At 53.6% G+C, this 27,281-nt stretch overlaps 2 non-coding genes across 2 annotated transcripts; both read left to right on the top strand.

The window, feature by feature from the left end:
* The first annotated feature begins 642 nt into the window (after positions 1–642).
* TRNAE-CUC lies at positions 643–714 on the top strand. Its single transcript has one exon. It is a non-coding gene; the product is annotated as a tRNA-Glu (tRNA).
* An 8,415-nt stretch (positions 715–9,129) lies between these two features.
* On the top strand, positions 9,130–9,211 carry TRNAS-ACU. The gene has a single exon. It is a non-coding gene; the product is annotated as a tRNA-Ser (tRNA).
* The last annotated feature ends 18,070 nt before the right edge of the window (positions 9,212–27,281 follow it).

Here is a 27,281-nt window from a genome sequence, read left to right as displayed (position 1 = left end):
TCAGGCCCCCTAGGGAAAAACTCAAAAGAAGCCCAGGCCCAGGAGTGTCAGAGAAGGGAATCACTGCTTGCCTTAAGAGGTGGGTTCGGGAAACCTGCAGGTCCTTAGATCCCTCCAGCGCCTGATAGAACCATTTGTGGGGAAGATCTGGGGAAGCCGAGGAGGACAAGGAGACGGGAAAAGGGCTTGCAACTGTTGTGCAATCCCCATGCTCCCAGCAGAAGGGTCCAGGGGGGTCAGCACTCAGAACTCACAAGATGGCAAAGCTCAGAGCCCCGTTACATGGAATCAGAATGTGATCAGCTCACACTCAGGGGGAGCAACACCCCTCCCTTGGTCTCTGTGCCAGAGCTCCTATCAGCTCAGTGTCCTTCCCGCAAGAGCGGGCTGCTGAGAGGGTTGCGATGGGGTAAATGAAGGCAGAGGAGGATTGTTCCTCATGGGTTTTTTTTGTGTGTCTCTGTGATCCTGCTGGAGAAAGCATGATTTGAGTTTGATTCAGTGACTTGGGTTGGGCTGAGGTTGTGACCCTGAGCACAGGGGTTCTCTGCTCTTAGCCCCTCAGGGAGTGGACAGTGGAACAGTTTCAGAAAGTGGCTAAAAAGTAGCCTAAGAAAGTGTAGTAAAAGAGAAAAAAAAATCTCCCTTGTGGTCTAGTGGTTAGGATTTGGCACTCTCACTGCCAAGGCCTGGGTTCAATTCCCAGTCAGGGAAAAGTGACTTTAAACCAGAAAACCTTCAATTATTCTTCACTTGCAATGTAAACAAATCCATGTTATTTTCCTGATTTTCCAGGACCCAACCCCTGCTACCAGGATCACTGAGGCGCTGGGAATCTGCATGGGAAAGGGACTGTGTGAATTGTCAAGGTGGGGAATGAATAACAATCTACAACTAGATCCACCAACACAGGCTAATCCTGCTGCAGATAGAAGGGAAACTGGGAGTGATTCTTCACTGCAGTGAATGTGCTGGGGAAAGCTGGACTTCACAGGCAGGTGGCAATAGCAGATCCTAGAAACACCTGGAGCTTCCCACACCACTGCTGACACCAGGGTCAGGTGCTGAGCGACTCACAGTGCCCCTCCCCTCCCATTACCTTCCAGCAGGGGGTGGCAGCACCCCCCACCCAATGCAGGGGAGAGGGCTGAGTGCATCTCTGCACCCTGAGTCCAGGGCACCCACTCTCTCTGCCCCACACATCGAATCTGGCCCTGCTGCAAAGTGACCCCGAAGAACCAGCAGCCTCAAGGACAGCAGGTTTGCCCTCAGAGCAGGGAATGTGTCCCCCAGGCTGCTCTTAGGCCACTGGGTGCTCTGGAAACAAGAGGGCTCTGAGTGTAACCCAGGGGTCAGCAACCTTTCAGAAGTGCTGTGCCGAGTCTTCATTTATTCACTGTAATTCAAGGTTCCGCATGCCAGTGATACATTTTAATGTTTTTAGAAGGTCTCTTTCTATAAGTCTATAATATATAACCAACTATTGTTGTATGTAAAGTAAATAAGGTTTTTTAAAATGTTTAAGAAGCTTCATTTAAAATTAAATTAAAATACAGAGCCCCCAAGACTGGTGGCCAGGACCTGGGCAGTGTGAGTGCCACTGAAAATCAGCTCATGTGCCACCTTCGGCACACGTGCCATAGGTTACCTACCTCTGGTGTAACCCATAGCAAGCAAAGGCTAATTGTGGATGTAGGTCAGTGGTAGAGCCCATGCTTTGCATGTATGAGGCCCTGGGTTCAATCTCCAGGCTTTTTTTCACCCTGCTGCTTTGCTCATGCCCAGCTGGGATGTGGCCCACCAGTCTCCCTGCAGGAGTTTCAACCCTGCTCAGTGAGGGGCAAGTGCCAATTGCATGGAAGGTCGGGGGCGGTTTCTGCTCCTAAGTCTCCTCAGTACATGTAAGATTCCCATCCGCTGTGCTGCTTGGGACAAGGGTAGATGAGAAGGGCGAATCCTCCAGCACTGGAGGGAAAGGTCCCATCTGCACAGACTGAGAGGCCAGGAAACAGAGGGGCAGTCAGTGCTCAGGGAGGAGGGAGGTCAGTGATTCACACCCACCAGGGGACACTGTCTTTTTGAGGCGAGTGCAGCTGGCTTGGGATGGTGCTGACGATGGATAGAAAAGAGTCTGGAGTCAATGACAGACGAGACCACAGAAGGGGAAGGGGAATGGCAGCCCCACAGAAGGTCCTGGGTGCTCAGATGCCCCAGTTATTGCACCCTGGCCTGTCGTAGAGAGAGAAAAGACCCAGCGGGACCCAGCCCCCCTACAGTGATCCCATGGACAAGAACCTGGCTGGGAGTGGGGTGAAGTTCCCTCTGGGCAAAGGGGAGCTGAAATCCCCCAGTGTCCTGGAGTTTAAGCAATGGAAACTTCAAACCCTGCAGGGGTGGGGGCTGAGGTGCATCAGCAGAAGGTTGGGCTGGACAGGGGCGGCAGGTTAGTATAATTTTTGGTGGTGCCCAGAATGGGACCAAGTCCTGCCCCACCCCACCCCACCCCCACACAGGGCCAGCTTTAGGCCGATTCTCCTGATTCCCCTGAATCGGGCCCCACCCCTAAGAGGGCCCCGTGCCCAAGCCCTGGTACTGCGTACTGGCAAGAGCTGGTGCTGTACCAGGGTGGCCCGGCTTCCTCAGGGGGCAATTTAAAGGGCCTGGGGCTCCCAGCAGGGGCTGGGATAGGGCTGGGGTAGGGCTGCGGGGTGCTGGGGGCTATTTTAAAAGTCCAGGGTTCCCATTGCTTCTACCGCCCCGGCCCTTTAAATAGCCCCCAGAGCCCCGCCGCTTCCCCAGGGCTCCCTCAGCTATTTACAGGGCCGGGGCAGTGGAAGCAGGGGAGCCCCGGGCCATTTAAATAGCCCCCAAGCCCCGGGCTGCTGCTGCTACCCTGGTGCTGAGGGAGGGAGGAGGGGGCACTTACCGTACAGGGTGGGCTGGACCCTCTGTACCTGCACCCCCTGCCCTGCCTAAAGCCCCTCACCCCCTGCCCTGCCTACACCTGCCCCTGCCTCCAGCCAGCCCCACACCCCCTGCCCTGCCTGCACCAGCCCCTGCCTCCAGCCAGCCCCACACCCCCTGCCCTGCCTCCAGCCCCTCACCCCCTGCCCTGCCTGCACCTGCCCCTGCCTCCCGACAGCCCCACACCCCCTGCCCTGCCTGCACCTGCCCCTGCCTCCAGCCAGCCCCACACCCCCTGCCTGAAGCCAGCCCTTCTCCAGCCAGCCCCTCACCCCCTGCCCTGCCTGCACCAGCCCCTGCCCACAGCCAGCCCCGCACCCCCTGGCCACAGCCAGCCCATCTCCAACCAGCCCCTCACCCCCTGCCCTGCCTGCACCAGCCCCTGCCCACAGCCAGCCCCACATCCCCTGGCCACAGCCAGCCCATCTCCAACCAGCCCCGCACCCCCTGCCCTGCCTGCAGCCAGCCCGTCTCCAGCCAGCTCTGCACCTCCTGCTCACAGCCAGCCCCTGCTGCACACCCTGCCTGAACCAGCCCCGCACCCCCTGCAGCCAGCCCTGCACCCCGTGCCCTGTCTCCAGCCAACCCCTGTCGTACCCCCTGCGGCCCTGCCTGAAGCCAGCCAGCTCCCCACACCCCCCTGCCCGCACCAGCCCTACACCACCGGCCCCGCACCCCCTGCCCTGTCTCCAGCCAACCCCTGTCGTACCCCCTGCGGCTCTGCCTGATGCCAGCCAGCTCCCCTGACCCCCCTGCCCACCCCAGCCCTACCCCACCCGCCCCGCACCCCCTGCCCTGCCTGCAGCCAGCCCCGCACCCCCCGCCCTGTCTCCAGCCAACCCCTGCTGCACCACCCTGCCTGAAGCCAGCCAGTCCCACACTCCTCTGTCTCCAGCCCTGCCAACCCCTGCCGCACCCCCCTGCGGCCCTACCTGAAGCCAGCCAGCCCCACACACCCCATCTCCAGCCAGCCCCGCACCCCTTGCCCTGCCTGCAGCCAGACCCTACCTCCAGTCAGCCCCTGCCCTGCCTCCAGCCAGCCCCATGTCCACTGGTGCCTGCAGTTCCCCGGGCAGTAACCCTGCACACTTGCTTCAATGAGGGGGGCAGGGAGCAGCTGGGACCCACACATGTGCACACCCTAGGGTGACCAGACAGCAAGTGTGAAAAATCGGGCTGGGGGTGGGGGGTAATAGGATCCTATATAAGAAAAAGACCCGAAAATTGGGACTGTCCCTATAAAATCGGGACATCTGGTCACCCTAGCACACCCCCAGGGAGTGGCGGGGACCCACACATGTGAAATGGAGCTCATTTCTGGTTCAGGCCCATCTTTTTAAAAAAGAACTTTAGGTAGGGTTAACATACACCCGTATTTTCCTGGACATGTCAGGCTTTTTGGTTCTTAAATCACTGTCTGGGAGGAATTTTTAAAATTAAAAAATTTAAAAATTCCTCCTGGGAAAATACAGACGCATGGTAATGCTATTGGTACAAAAAATACATATTGTGGCACATCCCTTAAATCAGAACTTTTTATAGGGAACCGGTTCCTAAGAAATGAAAGTCTTATAAATTTTTAGTTATCCCTGCTGGGGCCCCGCCGAAAATGACTGCCCAGAGTTCGAGAACTGTCCCTGTTCACATTGGACAGATGGGGAGAAGCCTGAAGTACAAAGAAGGGAAGTGACCTTCCCAAGGGCCTACACAACAAGGTGGTGGCAGAGCCAGAAAGAGAAGCCAACAGTCCTGACTCCTGTTCTAATGGACAAAAAAAAACCCAGAGAAAGGGATAGAGGCCAGGAATCGAGATGGTGGGGAAATTTCATTGAAACCATTTCTGTCAGAAAATCCCCTTCAGACTAAACCAGTTTGTTTCTCGAAATCAAAACAAGTGGGATGAAAGTTCTTTGCAAAAATATTTTGTTGCAAAACAAAAGCATCTCCTGTTTGTCACAGTGTGTTAAATTGGCTCGTCGCACACAAAGAGGAGACACTTAGATCTCAAACATTAGATAAGATGCTTCAGTCTGAGCTCAGTAATTGCTGCTCTTAACAATTTCAAAATAAAAAATACAAATCAAATAGACTATTTCAGCTATTCTATTATGTCATAATCTGCTGTGAGTAAACGTGATAGGACACCACATATTATGCACTACTCCTAGTGACACTCTCCAATGGATCCCCACCCACCGTGAGGTAGGTAGGAGTGGATTATTATTATCCCTACTTGAAAGAGGAAGAAGCTAAGGCTGAGAAAGGAGAATTGACTTGTCTTAGGTCACACAGCCAGCCAGTGGCAGAGTTGGGAATAGGACCCAAGAGCCCTGATTTTCAAACTAACCATCAGATCTTGACCTGAATAAAGTGCTCTCGGATGAGCTCCAGACCAACAACAGTGCACAATAAATATTCAGCAACTATTTGAGGAGAACTGTAATGTTAGAATCATGAACTGCTCAGAGACCATTAATGCAGAAGAGCAGCAAAATTCATCGAACATATGACTGGTTCTGACTTATTTCCTTGGGCTTCAAAGAGAACAACAAGGACCTGAGTCTCCTCCCTGTCAATAACCCCCTGCTCAGCCAATCAGGTTAGAGACTGAGGACGGCAGGCTGAGGGTTCTCGCCCAAAGGATGGCCCAGGTCACCGGTGGGGATCGCTGCCCGAGCACTATTTCAGCCCCACATTTTCGGGTGGACCTCCCACAGTGGGAGCTGCAGAGCATTCCCCTGAGACACATACGCACACCCCTCCTGGTGTTGGGAGGGGAACAGGAGAAAGGACAAAAGAAGCAAGAGACAAAGAGAAAGGAGGGAGGGATGGAGGAAAAGGTGAAACCAAAAGGACAAACCCTAATGACCCCAGTGATTCTAAGGACAAAATCCCAGGTGCACAATAAAATTCTGCCTCCTTAAGCTCGTTTTTTCCATGCCTAGAATTCAACTGTCACCAGATGGATCAGACTGAACAGGTTTCAAACCTCGAGGAGGCTCTTACCTTCTAAACAGGGATGGCTGTTTTCTAGTAAAATCATGAAAAGGGAAGGAGAAAACTCAAAAGAGGTTCCTCCTGGCGCTCACGTGCCTGAACCCGAATACTCTCTCAGTCCTCAAAGAGAGACCTGGAGAAGGAGACTTGCTGAAGCAAAGCCACAGGGTCTCTGAGGTTTCCCTGGCCCCTCGCCCCTGTCCTGCCTGGCTGATGTCAGCATCTCTCTGTGAGGTCACCACCTCCCCACCACCTTTGACCAATAGTCTGAGGTCCTGCAAAAGGCCTTTGTGATGTCACTGCCACACCCCTCCCTTGCTGTGCTAATGTCCTGCCCCTGCCCAGGCACTTTGGAGGTTTGAGCTACTCCCTGTGGATCACCCCATTCAAGGAGCGTTTGTTCTAGGAAGCAAGCCGGCTAGACAGGAAAACATTGGACACTGCTCCCAATGCTACACTCAGTTTTTCAGAAATTAGTCGACTTTATGGCCAGAAGAGACAACTAGAGCATCTAATCTGACCCCCTGCATATCATAGGCCTCCTGTATGACACCAGAGCTACTTTTGGGGCAAACACATTCCAGAAAGGCATCTAGTCTCCATTAGATGACATCAGGAGATGGCAAATCCACCACTTTCCTTGGTAGCTTGTTCCTGTGGTGAATCATCCTCGCTGTTGAATATTTGTGTCTTATTCCTAATATGAATTTGTCTCTTTTCACCTTCCAGACATTGGGTCTTGTTATGCCTTTCTCTCCTCGATTAAAAAGCCCTTTAATACCCAATCTTTTGTCTCCATTAAGGCACTTCAACACTTCAATGAAGTCACCTTTCAATCTTCTTTTGATAAGCTAAACAGGTTGAGCTCGTTCAATAGCTCACTAGAAGGCATTTTTCTCCAGCCCTCAGAACAATTCGTGGCTCTTTGGTCATCAGACTCCTGAACTGCAGCTGGATGTGGTTCTTGTTCTTCTGCACAGCACAACCCCTGGAGAAGAGGGATCTGCAAATGTACATTCCTATGATACCTTTGTTTAACTGATGAAAACATAAACTAGACACTTAGAGGACTGGAACTGATTTCAGCCAATGGACAGCTTTGCTAGGTTTTTATGCATTTGGACAGCGAAATGTTGAGTGTTTACATTCATATCAAGCACCCCCGTAGAGTGGAGCTCCTGAACAGAATGGAGAATGGAAATGGAAATGTTTTCCTTTTTAAAAAAAAAAGAAAGAGGGTTATAAGAGAACACGCGGGTTTGAACTGAGGACTACATAAACTGCAGCCAAGCACTCTACCACTGAGCAATATCCCCATGACAACAGAAGTATGGAACTGTGATGTCCAGCACTTTGAAGGACAGACCCTGCTTCATCGAGGTCCTTTGCCATTCCCAGACCACAGGTGGTTTTAAAAATGGGGTTTGATTAAACTTCATAAATGTGGTAAACACCACAGCTTGCACACCCACCGATATAGCTTCTCCCACTGACATAGCTGCCAACTCTTGCGAAGTGGATTAACTGCACCCACAGGAAAACTCTCTCCCGTCAGCACAGAGCAGTGGTTCTCAAACTGTGAGTCAGGACCCCAAAGTGGGTCATAACCCTGTTTTAATGGGGTCACCAGGGCTGGCATTAGACTTGTTGGGGCCTGGGGCTGAAGCCAGAAGTCTGAGCCCCACCACCCAGGGCTGAATCCCTCAAGCTCTGGATTTGCTCTCCTCTAACTGGGGCAGGGCTCAGGCTTTGTCTCCCCTGCTTCTGCTCAGTGTGGAGGAGCTTGGTCCCTCTTTCCAGAGACATGTAGTGAGTTTTTTTTAGCAGAAGGGGGTTGCAGTGAAAAGAAGTTGGAGAAACCCTGGCATGGAGCCTCTGAATATGTCTAGACGTGGGTCCCTGTGGCAGATCAGAGACTGAAAGTGCAGCCATGGAGACACCACACACCAGCCTGGCCTAACAGGCAAGAATCAAACCTCCACAGAAAAATGCCTGTTATTGTTTAACCCATCTCCCTAAGCCCTCAGCCACAGCCACTTAACAAAGGGGCTTTTCTACATGATGGTTCTGGTCTCACTGAAGGGTCATTTCCAATTGTTTGCTCAGACCAGCATTAGGGAAAATGGTGCCCTGGGCAAAGCTTGTACTTTGGCACTTCCCCATTGCCCCTGGACGATCCCCCTCCCCCTTTACCGCTAGCTCCTGCACTCCCAACCCTTACACCTCCTTCACCCCTACCTCCTGCCCCCTCCTGTGCCCCCTTTGCCCTTAACTCCCTGGGCCACCAGCCATTGCCCCTCTCCTGCAGCCCCTTCACATGGCTCCGGTGCTGGGGGCCCCGCACTTGTTCTCCCTTTCCCTGGGCTTTGGCATCACTAGCCCCTGCTTAGTGAGTAGGGTTCAGTGGTTCCCAAAATGTGGGGCATGAGTCCTAGGGGGACACAGAGGAACATTCACGGGGGCACCTCAGGGCCTGAGCCAGCCCCCATGGAGGGAGCAGCACTCAGCCCCACTTTGTCCCAACTCTTCCCCAACCCCACCCTCAGCCTGGGCCTCTGGTGCCCAGCTCGGCCTCGACCCCCTTACCCCTGTCTGCACCCCTCTCCTCAGCAAGCAACAGCTCCACTCCCAGCCACGGCTAAGAGGGCACAGTGTGAAATGTTTGGGGACTACTGGTTTAGGATGATGTTCTCAATCACTTCTATGAAGTCCAATAAAAGCTATTCCTCACCCACCCACCCCTCCATCAGGACGGACTAATCCACTTCCCCAAGTTAATCCACTTCCCAAGAGGTGGCAGCTATGTCAGTGGGAAAAGCTATATCGGTGGGTGTGCAAGCTGTGGTGTTTACCACATGTTCTGCTGCCCTTCACTCATGCAGGAAGTATAATAACATTTCATTCCACTCAATGCTAAAGTGATTTGTAACCCACCACCAGCCAAAACTGGTCATTTTTGGAAAGTGGCCCCATCATGCTGCATACCTAGGCAGAGTAGGTGTGTCTGTGCAAACACGGTCTGTTCCTGAAGTCTTTTCCGCAGCTCCTCACTAGATGTGAGGGGGGAGCTCATTCAGCCCCTGCCTCCGCTTAGTGTTTAGAAACTCCTTATTGTCCCTATCTCTGCTGGCCTTAGATTTCTCCTCCTGTCTTTTTCTTGACACCTCAGATGAGGTGGCCGAGTGGTTAAAGTGATGGACTACTAATCCTTTGTGCTCTGCACACATGGGTTTGAATCCCATCCTCATTGGATGCATTTAGTCATTACCCCTCCTTTGTAGACAACCATGTCCCCCTTTGGTACAATGTTGCTTCTTGCAAACAAAAACCTTCTCAGAAACTCAGAACTCTATTGCTTTAAATAAAATGTCTAAATCCCAGATTTCTTAAAAAAAGAAAAATTCTCTAGTCCTGTATTTCTTAATTTTTATCTCAAAAGGTAACATCCTCGTCATGTCCTCCAAACACTCTGGGACCAGCCCAAATTATTAAAATACCCTCAACCCGAGCAAGGCCAGAGCAGTGAACCAGAGCTAGTATCTAGGCCAAGCTGTTCTGAAGGAGGCAACTCAAACATTTTCTCCCTGCTTCCCTTGGCAAGGTCTGACTGAGAAAACAAAATTCCCCAAACTGAAAAACCAGTACTAATCTGTTTGGGGACTTTGGTTTGAAAGTATTATTGTTATTATTCTCTTCTGATTTCTGAATCAGTTCAGTTCAGTCTTTTTCCTCCAGGTGTGTTTCCAGCTAAAACCACATTGAGGGGACTGGACCACTGACCTATCAGCTCTTAACACCCAAACTTTCAGTAACTCTTTATCAGTGCCTGCCATTGTAATTTAAACCATAGGTTTATCTAGCTCTGAATCTTGTCTTCTGACAGTAGCCAATACCAGGTGCCCCAAAAGCCATTCCTTAAGGTACTACCGGGTGTTGAACCCAGGATCTCTTGTTTACAAAGCAGATGCTTTAACCAGCCAAGCCATGGTACCTGCTGTTATTTAAAGCAGCGTGTTTGCCCATACCTGACTCTCTGCCAATCCCCACTGGGCCCTGACAAGTGTTGCTCGTGTTTGGCTTCTGTAAAGCAGGGGAACAGGTGAAGTTTTGCTCCCAAGGTGTGTGTGTGATTCTTTGGACACGTCTACACTATGAAATTAGGTTGGTGTAATTACATTACTTAGGCTGGCAATGCAGTTCTATCAACCTAATCCCGGTGTAGATAGTGGCTCAGCTGTCAGAACTTTCTGGAGCTATGAAAGGGGAGGGACCCAGCCTCTGTAACAGGAATGCAGGTCAGGCGAGTTCACGGCCGGCATGGTGGGATACTGGTGGAGACCAGTTATGGTGATATAATGACCAGCAGCATTTACAATGACAATTTGTCACTTTAAGTTTGCTCCACAAAGCTCTAGGCCTCTTGTCGAGGTGGTTTTATTTTGTCACCAAAACAGGGCAATTTTGTCACCAGACGTGGCATTGCAGTGTGTGCACCAGCCACAAGCTGCTGACCGAGGGAGCGTTGTGTGTTGTTCACACACCTGAGCAATATAATGATGCTGAAATCACTTTGTAGTGCAGACCTGGCCAAAGACAGACAGACAGACAGACAGACACACACACACACACCCTACCTTGCAAGGAAAACCTCACCTGCTCCCCTGCTTTGCAGAATCCAAACACAAGCAATGCTTGTCAGGCCCCAGTGGGGATGGCAGGGAGTCAGGTGTGGGCAGACACTGTGCTTTGGCCACAGGCAGGCACCATGGCGTAGCTGGCTAAAGCACCTGCCTTGTAAACAGGAGATCCTGGGTCCAACTCCCAGTGGTGCCTTGTTGAGTACCTCTTGGGGCACCTGGTATTGGCTACTGTCAGAGAACTAAATGGGCCTTTGGTCCAGCCCACTATGGCTGTTTAAATTATACTGATAACAGAATTACTTAAAGTCTGAGAGTTAAGAGCTGATAGATCAGTGGTCCAGCCCAACACAGATAAACCCCCCTCCCTCTGGGACAGGGGCAGGTCTGGGCTCTCACACCAAATGGCTCATTGTGGCTGCCAGAATCTGTGAGCGGCTCATTTAGTTTACACCGAGGGTTGAGTCCTGCTTTGTGCACCATGTGTGAGAATGAAAATCCTAAACCGCCCTTTGAAATAACGAATGCAGCAGGACGTGTTATTGTCCCTGCCCCAAAGCAGACAGACCAATGGAGAACTGCCATTGAGTCCAGGGTAATACTCCACTGCCATTTTACCTTGCTAAACTCCCTCCCAACCTTGAGGGCTGAGCTTTTGCTGAGATGTCTACACTGCAAATTTACCACCCCACGGCCCTAGCCTGGGAGCCTGCACTGGTACGGGGCAGCCGTGGGTGTTTCATCGCAGTGTGGACATAGCCTGGCATTATGTCTACACTGCCATTAACACACCCAAGTCACTATTCTCAAACCCTGGGTCAGTTGATTCAGGCTTGTGGGGCTTGTGCTGCAGGGTTATAAAATTACAGTGTGGCCTCCGAGACCCCACGAGGGGTGAGGGTCTCAAAGCCTGGGCTCCAGTCTGAGCCCCAGGAGCCCAAATCAGATCATCCAGGCCAGCCGGGCCACAGGGATTTTATCACAGTATAGATGCCCTCTCAGGGTATGTCTAGACTGCAATGTAAGCCCAGGGGTAAGGGGGTGGTTCTCAACCAGGGGTCCTGGGCCCGCTGGGGGGCCACTAGCAGGTTTCAGGGGGGCTGCCAAGCAAGGCCGGCATTGGACTCGCTGAGGCCCAGGGCAGAAAGCTGAAGACCCAGCGCATGGGGCTGAAGTCCAGGGCCCTGAGCCCCACCACCAGGGCTGAAGCCAAGGCCTGAGCAATGTAGATTTGTGGGGCCCCTGTGGCATGGTGCCCCGAGAGGGGAAGAAAGTGCCCTGAGGCCTCAGCCAGAGGGTTGAGCCCTGACACACGACTGGCTCAGAGGGTCTCTGCCAGTCAGGAATGGGGAGCAGCGAGGGAAGCCTGGCAACTGATGGCTGGAGGGGTGAAGAGGTTTGGGGTATGGTGGGGGAAGAAGCGCCTGGGACTGGATAACCTGGGGCTGGGCAGTCTCCACAGGGGACACTGGCTCCTCCTCTGCCCTTTCCACACCCTCTTGCCAGTAGAGAATGACCCCCCTGTCCCCACCCCCAGCAGCAGCCGTGTCTCAGGACTCTCCCAAGCTGCACCCACTAACTCTCTTCCCACTTGGGGTCTAGCTCCGGGCAACAATTTCCCACCAAGATGAACCCAGCTGGCTGCTGCCTGTTCTGGTGCCACAGGGTGGGTGAAAGGCAGAACTGCAGCACTTCTCAGGCAGAATTTATTCTCTTCATGCAAAAAAAAAAAAAAAAAAAGAAATTCTGCACTGGACGTGAATTCTGTGCGTACACAGTGGCCCAGAATTCCCACAAGTAACTCACACCTGGCACAAAGATAACCTGCTCACTCCCATCTCTTCTCCCTGTGCGTCGAGTCCCAGAGCTGCTGCTGTCAGTAATGCACATAGGCTTTCACTCCCATCAGTGCTGGCACGACCCAATCCAGTGACAGGACTGAACCCTTATTCTCCCATCACATGGGGCAGTCTCAGCTCAGGGGGAGGTGAGAGGGGAAGCGGGTACAAATGGAAAAGAGTTGTTGTAGCCATGTTGGTCCCAAGTTATCAAAGAGAGGGATTTTAATTGGTTCTAAAAGAAATGACCTCACCCACCATGTCTCTCCAAGAGATCTGAAAGTGGCAGAAGGAGACAAACAGGAAGACACAGCTCAGGACTCTAAATCAAACATTTCAAGCCCCTGGAAGAAACTACATTTCCCTTCTGCCCCAGGTATGTTTGTGTCCTATATGAGGGACGACCCCATTCCTCTCACAGCAGCAAGGGGAGACTGCAGCCAGCCCCAGATGGTCTTTCCCCAGCCTGGGATGTGTGTTGTGACAAAGTTTGTGTGTGGTGGGTGCATGGGCTGGGTACAGCTAGACCCATCTGCAGACTGGAAAGTCAGGGAAACTCCCGCACAGCTTGGGGGTTGTGGGCGGGGGTAGCAGTTTTGGAGCTGGGCCTCTGTCCCCATAGGCCCCATGGCAGATGGCTCTGGCAGCATCAAGTGGGTCCGTCACTGCAGGGGAAGGCAGGGGCACTGTCTGCGATTGGGGTGAGGATTGGAGGGGGGGTCCATGCTCAAGAATGGGGAATGGAATTCACCTCCCCACCCCTCTGCAGAGCCCAGCAACTAGGGATTTATCCAGGGAAGTGAATTTCACTCTGGGTGACTTTGAGCCGGCCACAAAAAGATCCTTGTGCGTTAGGTTCCACACTGGCCCCAGGAGTTTACTAGTTCTCCCTCCCCAGACTGCCGGGGGCAGCCAGGGATCATTAGTGGGTTATGGGGATTAGAAGATGAAAATTCACTAAGAACAATGATATTTGTGTGTTTATTATTAAATCCCCAGACACCCACCAATCCCCGTCCTCCTTCCCATGAGCTATAAATCTCTAAGGGACTCAGCTACTGATCCTGCAGTGAGTTCCTGCCCTTCCCCACTTTCTATAGCAGCACTTTTAAGAACAGGGCAGGGAAACATGTAAATACTTTGAACCAAATCCCAGAAGCTGCTGAGCATGGACAAGTTAAAATGAAATCAAGGTTCCGTATCTCCAAGGACCTGGCCCCTAGTGCAAATTACAGATACTCCCCAGAAATATGAAACGGCCACTTCATAACTGAGAGAATGTTATTTATCTATTGACTTCTGGGAATCACCAATAAAAAAAGCAACTTAGTGAAGGTGATATTCTGAGGGAAAGATTTCATGTGTCTTTACAAGTCGGTATAATCTAATCTGGAACTTTATACACTGAAATGCCTAATTCGTAGCCCTACGGCAATTGCCTGGTGTCACTACAGGGCAGAATTAAGGTTGGTGCCTTAGCTGTGAATTTCCATCCATTGCAATTGCTGTTAAGTGGGTTTGACAAAATTCATTGTGTCTATTTCTTTCTTTTAATTTCAATAGAGCGATATTTATTTTTAAGCCCTTTTTTCAATGTTTACAATTTCAATGTTCAGAGCTGTGGGAAGTTATGGGGGTCGTCAGACAACAATTATTTAATAACAGTAACTGTTGTGATTCCAAAAGCCAAATCATAGAACTGTTCAAAGAGAAATTGTCAATGTCACACGTAATATACAGTGTAAATATCCTTAAATCAAACTGGACTTTCTCCAGAAGCATTTCTGTATTTTACCTATAGAAATAGTTTTTCATCTGTGTGTGTACAGTGAAATCAACATTTACTGCAACTTATTCATAACAATCCAATCCTTTCAAGTGTCATTTAAAGTAATGAAGTACTTGAATTCCTTCACTTCCTGGACTGTAATGCTTCATTTCAGGATAATTACACCCTCCCTGTGATGTATTTTACTCTCAGTACCGTAACCCCCTCGTGATGTAGCTCCTGTCTGGGAGCTCTGCGGAGGGCAGTAGCATGATCAGAAGGTGACACTCTGACACACTCCCTGAAATCTAAATAGCCCCAGTGTGAGACAGTGATTAACACAGGTACCTTAGGGGCTGCAGCACCAACCCCCTGCCTTGATGAGGGGGGTGAAGAATTGCAGTAGAAATCGGTTAGGCTGGGAGAGGGCACAGCTGATGGGGGACTGGGAGCAGATTTGTCCAACCGGACTGGGTAGAGGCACTTCAATGTATTTTCCCCCAGTAAACACGCTGCCATGTATTTAATTTAGAAACTTTTCCTTCACATCTAAACACCTTGGAGCTAAGCTGGGTTGATGCACTTCCACTGACAGTGGTACAGTTTTAATTAGGTGCTTAATCAGATGCTCATGCAACACAAAGCAGTCAATAATGGGTGAGCTTTCATGAATTAACTTGTCTGTGTGCTGTGCATCGCTTTAAAAAAAAGATGGTGAGAGGGAGTGTCAAAATTTTAGGCATTAAGAAATGGAAATGAGGTGTCAGTTCAGTTCTCATGCGTTTAGCCCTTTGGCCCTCAAAAGTGCTTTTGGCTCTGTGACATTGCTTTATCCGCCCCACCAGAAAATGCTGTAGGTAACCAGGTCATTACAGCCGACCTTCACGAGGTATCATTCTACCAGCTAGGTGCCAAAATTCAAATGGTTCTGTTTGTTTATCTTTCATTCCGCTTTGCAATTCTTAGATCCCATTTACAAACTGGAACTGAAATAACCAAGGCAAGTTAAGAAGGGAGCGGCATCGGGCATAGGTGGGGGTAAAACACTAAAGGGAAAGAACTGACTATGCAAAAAGGAACATCCCAAACTATCAGACCCCCAGACTCCCGCCCAACTGAACCCACCCCAGCCAGGCATATCAAGCTGGGCCCGTGAAAAATTGCCCAGCCTGTGTGGCAGCGAATGCTGCGTGTTCCAGATGGAGCTATGGTGTGTGCGTCTGCTCTGCTGATGTGCTGCTTTGGTACGGAAGGCGCCACGGCCACAGGGAGCAGAGACATGGACTCCTACAAAACAAAATCCCAGATACACCTCCAACATCCCATCCCCTTCCCCACCTCCCCACTGTCTGCCATCCTCTCCCCAACCTCCGCATGGCCATTCTCAGCCATTGCTAACAGTTCCTTCCAGCCTTCAGCACTATAAATAAATAAAACATGGTGTTACAAACGGTAGATGGTGCCAGAGAAACCTGGCATTTGATACAGGCATCTGATACAGTTCCACGTGGGAAACTAGTCGTTAAATTGGAGAAGATGGGGATTAATATGAGAACTGAAAGGTTAATAAAGAATTGGTTAAAGGGGAGTCTACAAGGGGGTCATACTGAAGGGCGAGTTGTCAGGCTGGAGGGAGGTTACTAGTGGAGTTCCTCAGAGATCAGTTTTGGGACCAATCTTACTCAACATTTTTATTAGTGACCTTGGCACAAGAAGTGGGAGTGTGACACAAAGCTGGGAGGGATTGCCACTATCGAGGACAAGAAAATCATACCAGAAGAACTGCATGACCTTGAAAGCTGGAGTAATAGAAATGGGATGAAAATTAATATTGCAAAATTATGCACTTAGGGACTATTGACAAGAATTTTTGCAATGAGCGGGGGACTTATCAGTTGGAAGCGATGGCGGAGAAAGACCTAAGTGCATTGGTTGATCACAGGATAATTATGAGCTGCCAGTGTGGTGTGGCCGTGAAATAGGCTAATGCCGTCCTAGGATGCATCAGGCGAGGTATTTCCAGTAGACACAGGGAAGGGTTAGTACTTCTGGCCTTAAAGTCTGTGAGTCTATAAACTGTGCCTTGCGTTGCACAGACACTGGTGGAGATCAGGGCCCCATCGTGCTGCACACGGCAGAGACCCTGACTGAGATCAGCACTCGCGTTGTGCTGGGCACTGCAGACAGAGGGACAGTCCTTGCCCCAAAGAGATCACAGTCCAAGTAGACAATGGGTAGGAGGAAAACACAGAGGGGCTGTGACTTACCCAAGGCCACCAAGCAGGTCAGGGACAGAGCCAGGAACAGACCCCGTTAATGCCTGAGCCACATCACCCGCAGCTTGGAAAGGTCCCAGACCCCATTGCATTAGGCTGCAGGAAGAGGTGGGTTGCCCACGGATGCACAGGCCGTCTTGGCAGGGCAGCTCAGTGGCAGTCCCTGCACACAGCTGGGGGTGGGGGCTGTCCTGGGTCAGGAGAAGTCAGTGTCCAGCCCTGTGGGGCTGTGCTCCTGGCTCATATCTCCAGCACTCACTGCTGCCCCTCTGTTACCAGCTGCACTGTTCAGCCAGCCCCAGGCCTCAGAGAGGTCACTGTCCCCCCACATCCCAAACCTTCAAACTGGGACATGGTGCACCAGTGCCAATCCGAGTGCACTAGTGTAAATTCTGTCTATACTAAGAGTTTACACCACCAGTGTGGCAGAGTCCTTCAGTGCCCAAACCAGCAGTACGGTGGCACTAGAACTGGGATCTATTTCTAGCTCGGTCAGGGAAGCCTGGGTGACCTTGGACACATCAATGTTTCACCTCCCAACTTTAGGCTATTGACCCAGCTGCCCACTCACTGGGGTCTCCTCTCTCTCCAGAGCTGCTCACCACTCAAATCTGTGCGGGGGTCCCCAGAGCTAAGGCAGTTCAGCTCGGGAATAGTCTTACAAGGGGGGCTGTGGAGTCTCTGTCCCTGGAAGTTTTTAAGAGCCGTGTGACGAAGTGGGGCTGTTCTGAATGTTTCCTCTGAATACTGTGTGGGTGCCTCGGTTTCCCCTAGGCATTTCTTAAGTCCCCAGTGTGCATAAGTGGCCGACACTTTGTATCCTAGCAACAAATGGCTGGGGCCCTTCCCCCCGCAAGGGGCTGGCTGAAGGTGAACAGAGAGATCAGGTGACCTCCTGGCTCGGGAAAGAGACAAAGCCCAGAGGAGGAGGGGCTGGAGGGGGTTTCAGTTTGGGAGCTGGCTGGGGACGAGGCGTGAGGGCAGACGTGGGGGTCTGCCTCACTGGGCCCCAGAATGGACCTGGCTGAGGGGTCCGGTTCTCTGTACCTACAAGCTCTGTTTTAGCCCCTGTTCCTGTCATCGAATAAACCTCTGTTTTACTGGCTGGCTAAGAGTCACATCTGACTGCAAAGTGGTGGGGCAGGACCCTCTGGCTTCCCCAGGACCCCACCTGGGCGGGCTCGCTGTGGGAAGCGCCCAGAGGGGCAGAGGATGCTGAATGCTCCAAGGAGAGACCCAGAAGGTGAAGCTGTGGGAACTTCTTACCCTGGAGACAGTCTGCTCCGAGGGAGAGGAGGCTCCCCAGAGTCCTGCCTGGCTTCGTGGGGAGCAGTTCCAGAGCAGCGCCCGGGGACTCCGTGACAAGCAGGTAGGACAAAGCTCTGTCAGAGGGAATCTACACAGACTTGGTCCTGCCCCCGCAGAGAGAGCTGGACTTGATGACATCTTGAGCTCCTGCCCAGCCCGACATGTCTCTGATGCTATGAAATAGATACGTATAAAACACAAAGTACTGAGTAAAACCCACAACATGTCAGGCAATTCAGAAAAACAAAACCCACAGCATACAATGACAATACAAAGGAAAAGAAAACCACACAATGCTCACTAATACACCCTAGGACCAAATTACACAATGAAAAGAGCTCAACTCAAACCAGCACGACACAGGCACGAAACACACTGAGGCAAAACAAATGCACCATAAAACTATGCAACACAACATGGTGCAGTCACAAATGGCACCATGCAAAACAGCTCAGCATAGAACAGGGCACAGCACAAAACAGAAATATTTCAGTGTAGGCCTGGAAGGGATCTTGAGAGGGCGTCTACTCCAGCCTCCTGTGCTGAGGCAGGACCAAGTATCCTTAGACATTCCCAGACTGGTGTATCTCTAACCTGGTCTTAGAAACCTCCAGTGAAGGAAATGCCACAGCCTCCCTTGGAAGCCAATGCAAGGCAGACACAGCCCAAAACAAGCTGTACACACACACGCTGGGCTTGGGGTTAAGGGGAGAGGCAAGAATTCAAACAATCTGGGTTCAGTTCCCAGTTTTGCCCCAAATTCTCCATGCAAACTTCAGCAAATTACTTCAGCTCTTGGAGCTTCAGTTTCCCCATCTGTAAAATGGAGACTCGCCTCCCACCATTGGCCTATTTAGCCTTTGAGCTTTTTGTGGCAAGGCCCCTGTGGGCATGTCCACACTGCAGTCAGACACCGGCGGCTGGCCCGTGCCCGCTGACTTGGGCTCACATGGCTCAGGCCGCAGGGCTGTTTAATGGTGGTGTCCATGTTCCGGCTGGGGCTGCAGCCCAAGGTCTGGCACCCTCCCACCTCGCAGGGTCCTACAGCCTGGCTCCAGCCCGAGCCCAGACATCTACCCGGCAATTAACCAGCCCCTTCCCCTGAGCCCTGTGAGCCTGAGGCAGCTGCCATGGGCCAGCTGGGGGGTTTAACAGCAGGGTAGAGATACCCTGGGTGTCTGTTCAGCACCTGTCACAATGGGGACCCTGACCTTGGTCAGTGTCTGCGCAGAGCCCTGCACAACAGGGGGCCTGATCTCAGTCAGGGTCTGTGCAACTCCCGGCATTACAGGATCCCGGATTTTGTTTAGGGCCCCTGCAGCGCGTGGCAAAATGTGGGGCCAGGATCTCTGTCAGGGTGTGTGCAGTGCCCAGTACAGTGGTGGGGCGTGATCTGGGTCGGGGTCAGTGCAATGCCAGACCCAACGGGGACACAGATCTCAGTTGAGGTCTCTGAAGTGCCCAGCACAATGGATGCAGCACTTTGAGTCGCAGTCGTGCACTGCCTGACACAAGGGGGGGCCGTGATCTCGGTCCAGGTCTCAGTTTTACCTGGCACAACAGTGGGGTCTGATCTCAGCTGGGGTCTCTGCAGCACCTGGCAGAACAGGGCCCAGATCTCAGTTGGGGTCTCTGCAGTGCCTGGCAGAACAGGGCCCAGATCTCAGTTGGGGTCTCTGCAGCACCTGGTAGAACAGGGCCACGCTCAGTACGATAAGAGCCCTGATCTCAGTCACACACCTGGAGAGAAAAGCAGGAAGATTTTTGAGAATTCGATATCAGTATTTCAGAACAGAGGAGAAAATGGGGCACAAACTAAATATTTGCCAATATAAGGGACAAACATTAACATCTGGGGCAATTTTATGTCACCATTCAACCATTTAAGAGAAAAGAGGGGAAATTTGAGGGGATTATACAGTGATATTGAATCAACAACAGAATGGGATGGATTCTTCTTGCCTCACATTCCCATGGCCGGCAGGGAGCCCTGGGTCCGTGGCTTTGACCGGGGAAAGGAGTGGGGCTGGAGTCAGAAGGTCGCTGGCTGTGACTCAGAAAGTCACTGGCTGTGGGGTCTGGGAATGTAACTGGGGCGGGGGGGGGGCTGCTGGGTTGGGCAGGGTGGGGGAGGGGAAGTAGCTGGGTGGGGAAACCTGGGGCTGGGCCGTCTTGCTCCCCCCCCCCCTTCCTGGCCCTTCCCAGGCCCCGTTGCCAGCAGAGAGAGGCCCGCCCCAGCCCAGAGGTGTCCCTGTCTCAGGGCCCCCCCAGCCTCTGCCCAGCTCAGGAATCCCTCGGGGGAACCATTTCCCACCCGCACAAGGACAAATCCCTGCAGGGGAAATGGGGGAAAACCCCAAACCCGAGCGCTGAACTGGCCACTGGCGAAGGGGAGAGAAAATGGGGCACAATCGGGGGGGGGGGCAGGGAACTTCTCAGGGGTGGGGGAGGGGGGGTCACCCTGGGGGCTGCTCGTGGCTCTAGGGAGAAAGGGGGCGGGGGGTCCCCACGGGGGCAGCGGTAAATCCGAGGGGTCTCAGCCCCCTTTCGCTCCCCGCTCCCCGGGGGTCACCGGCTCCCCCCCCCCCGGCCAGGTCCGGGCTGCACCGACACTTCCCCCCCCCGCCCCTTTCCCAGCCCCCCCGGGGGGGTTAATGGGCCCCAGGACCCCCCGCCCCGCCTCCCGGCTAACAATGGAGCAGCGCGCGGCGCTCACCCAGCAGCTGATCACACTCCGCCCCGCCCCCGATCTGCGCATGCCCAGAGCCGGGAGACACAAAACTCTTCTCTGGCTCCGGGAGAGGCGCCAACGGCCCCGCGCGCGTTCGCGGTCCGGCTCTGCCTCCCTCGCGAACGTCACTTCCTGTCCAGGGAGCGTGAGGAACTACATCTCCCAGCCTGCCCTGGGGGCGCTTCCGCCCTCTCCAGCCCAGGGAAGGGAGGGGTCAGCAGCTGGTACTGCGCATGCTCCGTGCGAGCCCCGCCACCACTCCTCCTTCCCCCCGGCCCCGCCCCCGCCGCCCCCTCTCAGCCCCCGCCTGTTCCCGAGGAGCGGCAGAGCCGGGGGCTCGTGACCCCGTAATAACCGGCCCCGAACAGCCCCCGGCCCCGACCCCGCCCGGCAGGAGCGTGTCCGCCCCACGCGTGTCCCCGCCCCGCGCTGCCCCCGGCCCCGGCCCCGCTGCCGCACACAGGGGCGGGGGCCGGGGAAGGTGTGGCCACGCAGGGGTTTGGGACCCGCGGGAAGCGGGACCCGCCTCAGCCCGGAGGGGGCAGGAGAGGGGCCGGGTCTCCCCAGGGGAAAAGCGGGGGCTGGTGTAGCAGCTCCACCCCCCCCCCCCCTGCGGTGCCCGGCTCAGCAGAGGGGTCAGCTGGATCCCAGCCGCTGCAGACACCCCGGCGAGCGCTGCAGCCCGAGGTTTGCAGGGCACGGGAAGGGGCTGGGGCAGCCGGGAGCGGCGGGGGAGGAAGGAGGCCGGAGCCGGGAGCGCACAGAACCGGGAGCATCAGCCCCCGGCAGCTCCGGAGAGACCAGACGCTGCCGCCTCCATCGGGAGCTGGGAGCGGAGCAGCTGCTGCTTCCCCAGCGGGGTCTGTTCGGGGGGGGAGCCCGACATTAACCCCTCCGGGCCGGGCGGGGGCTGCTCTGGCTGCAGTGGAGCCAGCTCAGGTCGGGTTCTTGGGGGGTGGCTGGTGGGTTCCTGCTGGCGGGGGAGGGGCAGTAAAGCAACTTCTGGGGAGTTAGGTCTGGGGGGGGGCAGGGAATCCGCTGGGTGAGGAGAGGGAGGGGACAGAGTGTGACAAACCTGCTGGGACTTGTTTAACGGGGGCCTAGATCCTCAGAACTAACACTTGGGTGTTGCGGGAGAAAATTCCCTAATTTGTGAAACAGGAAACAGACAAAGCAACCCCCTGGGTGGGGCTGGGAAAACTGACCAGACTTCCAGTGCCGAACCCCTCAGCCTGCGAGCCAGGGGCTGGTGTGACATGGAAAGGGGGCACCCACCTGGGAGGTGTAGGGAAGATGTCCTGGCCCCTCACATCCAGCTGCTGGCAGTGGGGAGGGTGTTGGGTTCCTACCATGGGGCTGGATCAGCCTCTGGCTCGTAGCCGTGTGATGGATCTGCTGGCAGAGACAAGGGGTCTATCTTTGTTCTCTCACCATGGTGCCCCCCGGCTGCTCTCAGCAGTGTGGGGATAGGACTCTGCTGAGTGTCTCTGTCTCAGAGCTTCCATTTGATTGGGTCCTTTCCTCCATGACTAGTGGGGCAGCAGGTGTTGGACTCTTGCTCTTTCAGGGGCCGGTGACCTTCCAGGAGGTGGCTGTGCATTTCACCAGGGAAGAGTGGGCTCTGCTGGACCCTGCTCAGAGCCCTCTGCAGAGACGTCATGCAGGAGAACTATGAGAATGTGACCTCGCTGGGTAAGGAGTCCCGTCCCCTCCCTTCTTAGAAGAGGAAATGAAGAGTTAAGGTTCATGGCACCCCCACAATGCCACCTCTGCTCTGCCCTGTTTCAGCATCACCCCAACATGCCAGAGAGACACACACTAGCCCTCTCCCCGCCCCGGTTACAGAGCGCTCTGGGAACAGAGCAGTGCAGCAGAAAGTCTCACGACTTCTCTTTGCTAAGATAATATTCGGGTTCGTCTCCGTCATAGCAAACAGAAGCTTCCTCCCCCTGGCCTGCTCTCTAGTGCTGAACCTCCTGCACACAGACCAGCTGAGACTCGCAGTGTTACCACCTCTTTGCCCTCAGCCTGAGTTTTCCTTTTGAGTCACTGCTTCACTTACCCTCACTGAGCCCCACAGATCACTGGAACATACGCCCCCAGGGTGCTGACAACCCCCATGGCAAGAACACGCCCTTGGGCACCTTTGCTGACACAGCCGACAACACTCAGCACAGAACTGAGGCAGAACTGGCCCCCCAAGTTTCACATGCAGCTCTCTGCATAGCACAGGCACAGCTCTGCCCAGCTGCTCCAACCCATCCCTCCGTCAGCCAGTCACAGCTCCAGCTGGCCCAGTGCACACAGCTGGAGGACATGCGGATAGATGCTGGGATTCCCACCTGTGAACACAGCACAGACAGTGGCACGTTCTCTTAGTCTTTCCTCAGATCCATTAGAGGTTCATAGCTTTGAAGGCCAGATGTGACTATTAGGTCATCTACTCTGACGTCCTTTATACCACAGACCATAGAATTCATCCCGTTACTGCTGCATTGAGCTGAATACCTGAGTCCCTGTGGCAGTTTGTTAACCTTTGCATGGCCCACACAGAACCATCCTCAGTGGTTCTTGCCAGCTGCAGGGTTAAGGGTTGGGGGCAAAGTTAAGGTTGCATTGGAGGGGGGGCGTTTATATTAACTTCTCGTTTCCTGGTTCGCAGAGGTTTAAGTTTAGTCACCATCTATACCAGAGGTGGGCAAAGTGCCCTCCTGCCTCCCTTGTTTTCTTTCCCTTGAGCAGGGTTTCCAGTTTCCAAACCCTCTGTGATCTCCCAGCTGGAAGGAGGGGAAGAGCCGTGGGTCCTGGATCTCCAGGGTTCAGAGGAAAGCGAGATCCTGAGAAGACCCTGGACAGGTGAGGAAACATCAAATCAACCCAGAAACTGTCAGTGCCTGAGAGAACCAGCTGGGATTCCCCACACAGACTCTGTGAGCTCAGGACCGTCCCCAGCAGATCTCACTCCTGGCTTCCTACAGATGATGACTGACAGCTTGGCTGGAGCTCCCTCCCTTCCTGCTGAGTGTCGGGATGGGATGTGGGCAGGGCCGGCCTTGGGGTCATGGCACGCTGGGCAAACTTGCATTTTGGTGCCCCTGGCTCCCATGGGCAAGGCACCCCCGCTTCCTTCTGTCCCCCATGGGCTCCCCAGACTCCTCACCCTCCCTTCCCTCCAGCCCCTCCCAACACCTGCCCCCTCCTGTGCCCCTAATCCCAGGACTGTGCCCCCTTCATTCATACCCCCTGCACCTCCCTCTGGCACCCTGAACCCCTGCGTGGTGCATACACCCTCACCCCAAACCCTGCCCCTGCACCTCAACCCCTGCCCCTTCCTGAGCCCCCAGCCCCTGCATTGTGCCCCCTTTGCCCCAAATGCCTTCTCCCCTGCACCCCTAATCCCTACACCCCCTTCAATCCTAACTTCTTCCCCCCACACCCCAACCCCTGCCCCCTCCTGAGCCCCCAGCCCCTGCACTGTGCCCCCTTTGCCCCTAACCCCTGCATCCTTCTGCACCCAAGTGGGGAACCTGACCTGGATGCACAAAGCAGCTGGCATTGCTGCTCGCCCCCCCACTGGACTGCTGCTCCCCCGCCCCACGCAGCCCTGGGGGGCTGGGAGAGGGGAGCAAGGAGCGACGTCAGGGCTCTCTGCACCCAGGTCACTTTCCCTGCAGGCTGCGTAAGGGGAGAGCAGGAGAGCAGCTGCTCCTGATGTCTCAGCTCAGTCCAGCTGGGGAAGTGACCTGGATGCAGAGAGAGAGAGAGTGTGTGTGTGTGTGTGTGTGTGTGTGTCCGTCCGTCCGCCCCTGAGTGAGTGAGCGCACTGTCTCTTTAAGAAAGCTCTCAGGGTCAGGAGCCTGAACTAGGCTTGTTCAGACACAAGCAGCTGCCGGCAGCTCCGGCCCCAGAGAGGCAGCAGCACACGCAGATTCCCCCCATCCCGTCACCCCAGCTCAGTGGAAATCGGGTACCCGGGACGGAGGGAGGGGGACACCCCCCCATCGATCAGCACCTCCCCCCGCAGAGCAGTCAGGAGGATGCTCCCCGTCGGGAGTGGACAGGGGCGGCTCTGGGGGCGAACGGGGGGTGGGGGGACAGGAACAGCAGCAGCTGCACACGTGGAGCAGGGCGGAGGAGGGGCCCCTCTGCTCCGCAGCAGTCACCTGGCTCTGGTGGCTGGTCATCCAACTGCCCCCTGCAGCTCGGCTCTCTCCCACTCCCCCACGCTGCTGCTTATCTGCCTCCCATGCCGCTTTCATCAGCCCAGCGAGCCTCTCGGCAGCAGGTCAGGCGGGAATCCAAACCCTGCGCCCGGCACCCCCTTGGGTGGGGCACCCGTACGGCCCACCCTAAGGGCCGGTCCTGGGTGTGGAGCAGAATTGATCCCCTCCACTGTCCTCTATGGGGGTGAGTTTGGGGGAATTCAGTCCCCGATTTTTATTTTCTGTGTCCTCAGCACTTACTTGGGTTTGTTCTCTGCTTTCCATCCCCAATTCTGAGATTTCTCCTCCCTTCTAGCAGGTGATGGGGTGGTGAGGGGGAGCGAGGGGCAGAATCCTCACCAGGAAGATGCTGAGCTCACCGAAGCGCATGGGGAATTACTGTGAAGAGCCAAAGGGAGCGTGTCCCGCCCCCGTGAGCAGGGAAAAGCTGGTGAAAGTTACCCCAGACCAGAGAGAGAGCAGGGAAGCCACTCAGAGGAGAGAGTGGATGAACCCATGGATTGTCAGGGAACTCACAGGGACCTCAAGGAAACTACATCCCAGGAGAAAATCCTCAGGGAAAAGAGAGAGACGACATGCAGTGAGTGTGGGAAAAACTTCAATTACCGCTCAGCCCTTATTCGACATGAGATAATCCACACGAAAGAGAGACCCTACGAATGCTGTGAGTGTGGGAGAAGCTTCAGTCGTACCTCAGCCCTTAGTAGGCATCAGCGAATACACAGAGGAGACAAACCCTATGAATGCTGTGAGTGCGGGAAAAGTTTCACTCAGAGATATACCCTTATCTCTCATCAGAGAATCCACACGGGAGAGCGACCCTACAAATGCTGCAAGTGCGGGATAAGCTTCACTCAGAGATCAGCCCTTATCTCTCATCAGACAATGCACACGGGAGAGCGACCCTACGAATGTTGTGAGTGTGGGAAAAGCTTCTCTCGGAGCTCAAACCTTACTATGCATCAGAGGATCCACACAGGAGAGACACCCTATGAATGCAGTGAGTGCGGGAAACGTTTCACTCACCTCTCCTCCCTTATCTCTCATCAGACAATGCACACGGGAGAGCGACCCTACGAATGTTGTGAGTGTGGGAAAAGCTTCTCTCGGAGCTCAAACCTTACTATGCATCAGAGGATCCACACAGGAGAGACACCCTATGAATGCAGTGAGTGCGGGAAACGTTTCACTCACCTCTCCTCCCTTATCTCTCATCAGAGAGTCCACACGGGAGAGAAACCCTATGAATGCAGTGAGTGCGGGAAAAGCTTCTCTCGGAACTCAACCCTTATTACACATTACAGAATCCACACCGGGCAGAGACCCTATGAATGCTGCAAGTGTGGGAAAAGCTTCAGTCATAGCTCAGGCCTTTCTAAACATCAGAGAATCCGTAAAGGAGATAAACTTCATAAAAACCTTCTCTAGAGCTGTCAGAAAATTTTTTCTTTAATTCTTTTGACAGTTCCCAGATAGTGACTATTAAGGTATTTGCATCTTTTGCACATTGTGGTCCCTCAGCTCCCACACGAGTTGCCCAGTTTTGAAGCTCGCCCATCTTTGGGGTGGATCCTGTGGTCTTTTCTATCAACTCCATTGTCCTGTGAGTCATGGGAGTGGGTGTCCTTTCTACCAGGAATGTCTGTCACCCCAGGTGAGGGAGATAGGGGGTGTCTTCAACCAGTTACGTTGAGATAAAATCTACCTGGGCCTCATCACTATGGTTGTCATGGAGTTAGCTAGCTTGAGTTCACTTTCCTGATGTAAAAAGAGAACTATTCTTGCACTAAAGACATGGGCTATGGATAGTCAGTGGGGTTATCTTGCACATTTCCTCCTGATCTGACCTAACCACCGTCACATTTCCTTGTCTAAACAAACCTGGAGATTCACATTTGTACTCCTCCTCCCAGTGCAAAGTTATTGTTCGAGTTGCCACATTCCTCTTTGAGGACAGATTTTCTCATTCCCAGTTGTTGTCACATTACCCTGGATTGTGCAGAACAGCAGTTATTTTGACTTTTTTTTCTCATTTAAAATATATTTAAATATGATGAAGAGCTGGAGCAGTGTCAGGGAAATAAGTGTCATTTTAGGCTCTGTGACACTGGAAGGAGATGGGGAAGAATGGAATCTGAGTCACCCCATCACCCCAGAACTGCTACCTTGTGCCTGAGCCATGCAGAGTTCACCCCTTCATATTCCTTCACTTCCCAAAGGGTCCGGTGAGGTCATGTTCTTGGCTGTCACTTGGGAATGGTGCTTGTATGTCTTTGATCCTAAATCAGTGAGGCTGGCAGGAGGGGATTGTGTCACAGACTTGGAAGGGATTTCAAATGGCTCTCAAGCACTGGTCAAATCCCCTTTTTCCTGTTGGCAAAGCCACTTCTGGGAAGGTCGGCTGTTTTTTCCACCCGTTATGAAGGTGCTAAAACTTCTGTAATGAGACAGCGCTGGGTGAAGCAGGTTTCAGTGGGTCATTGGAGAATTTCTTATCCCGATTCTGAGACATCAGATGTAACCTAGTCTGGAATTTCAC

Source organism: Mauremys reevesii, linkage group 23, assembly GCF_016161935.1.
Source record: "Mauremys reevesii isolate NIE-2019 linkage group 23, ASM1616193v1, whole genome shotgun sequence".
Lineage (NCBI taxonomy): Eukaryota > Metazoa > Chordata > Testudines > Geoemydidae > Mauremys > Mauremys reevesii.
The sequence above is the reverse complement of the archived record's forward strand: the minus strand, read 5'-3'. Positions and strand labels throughout refer to the sequence as shown.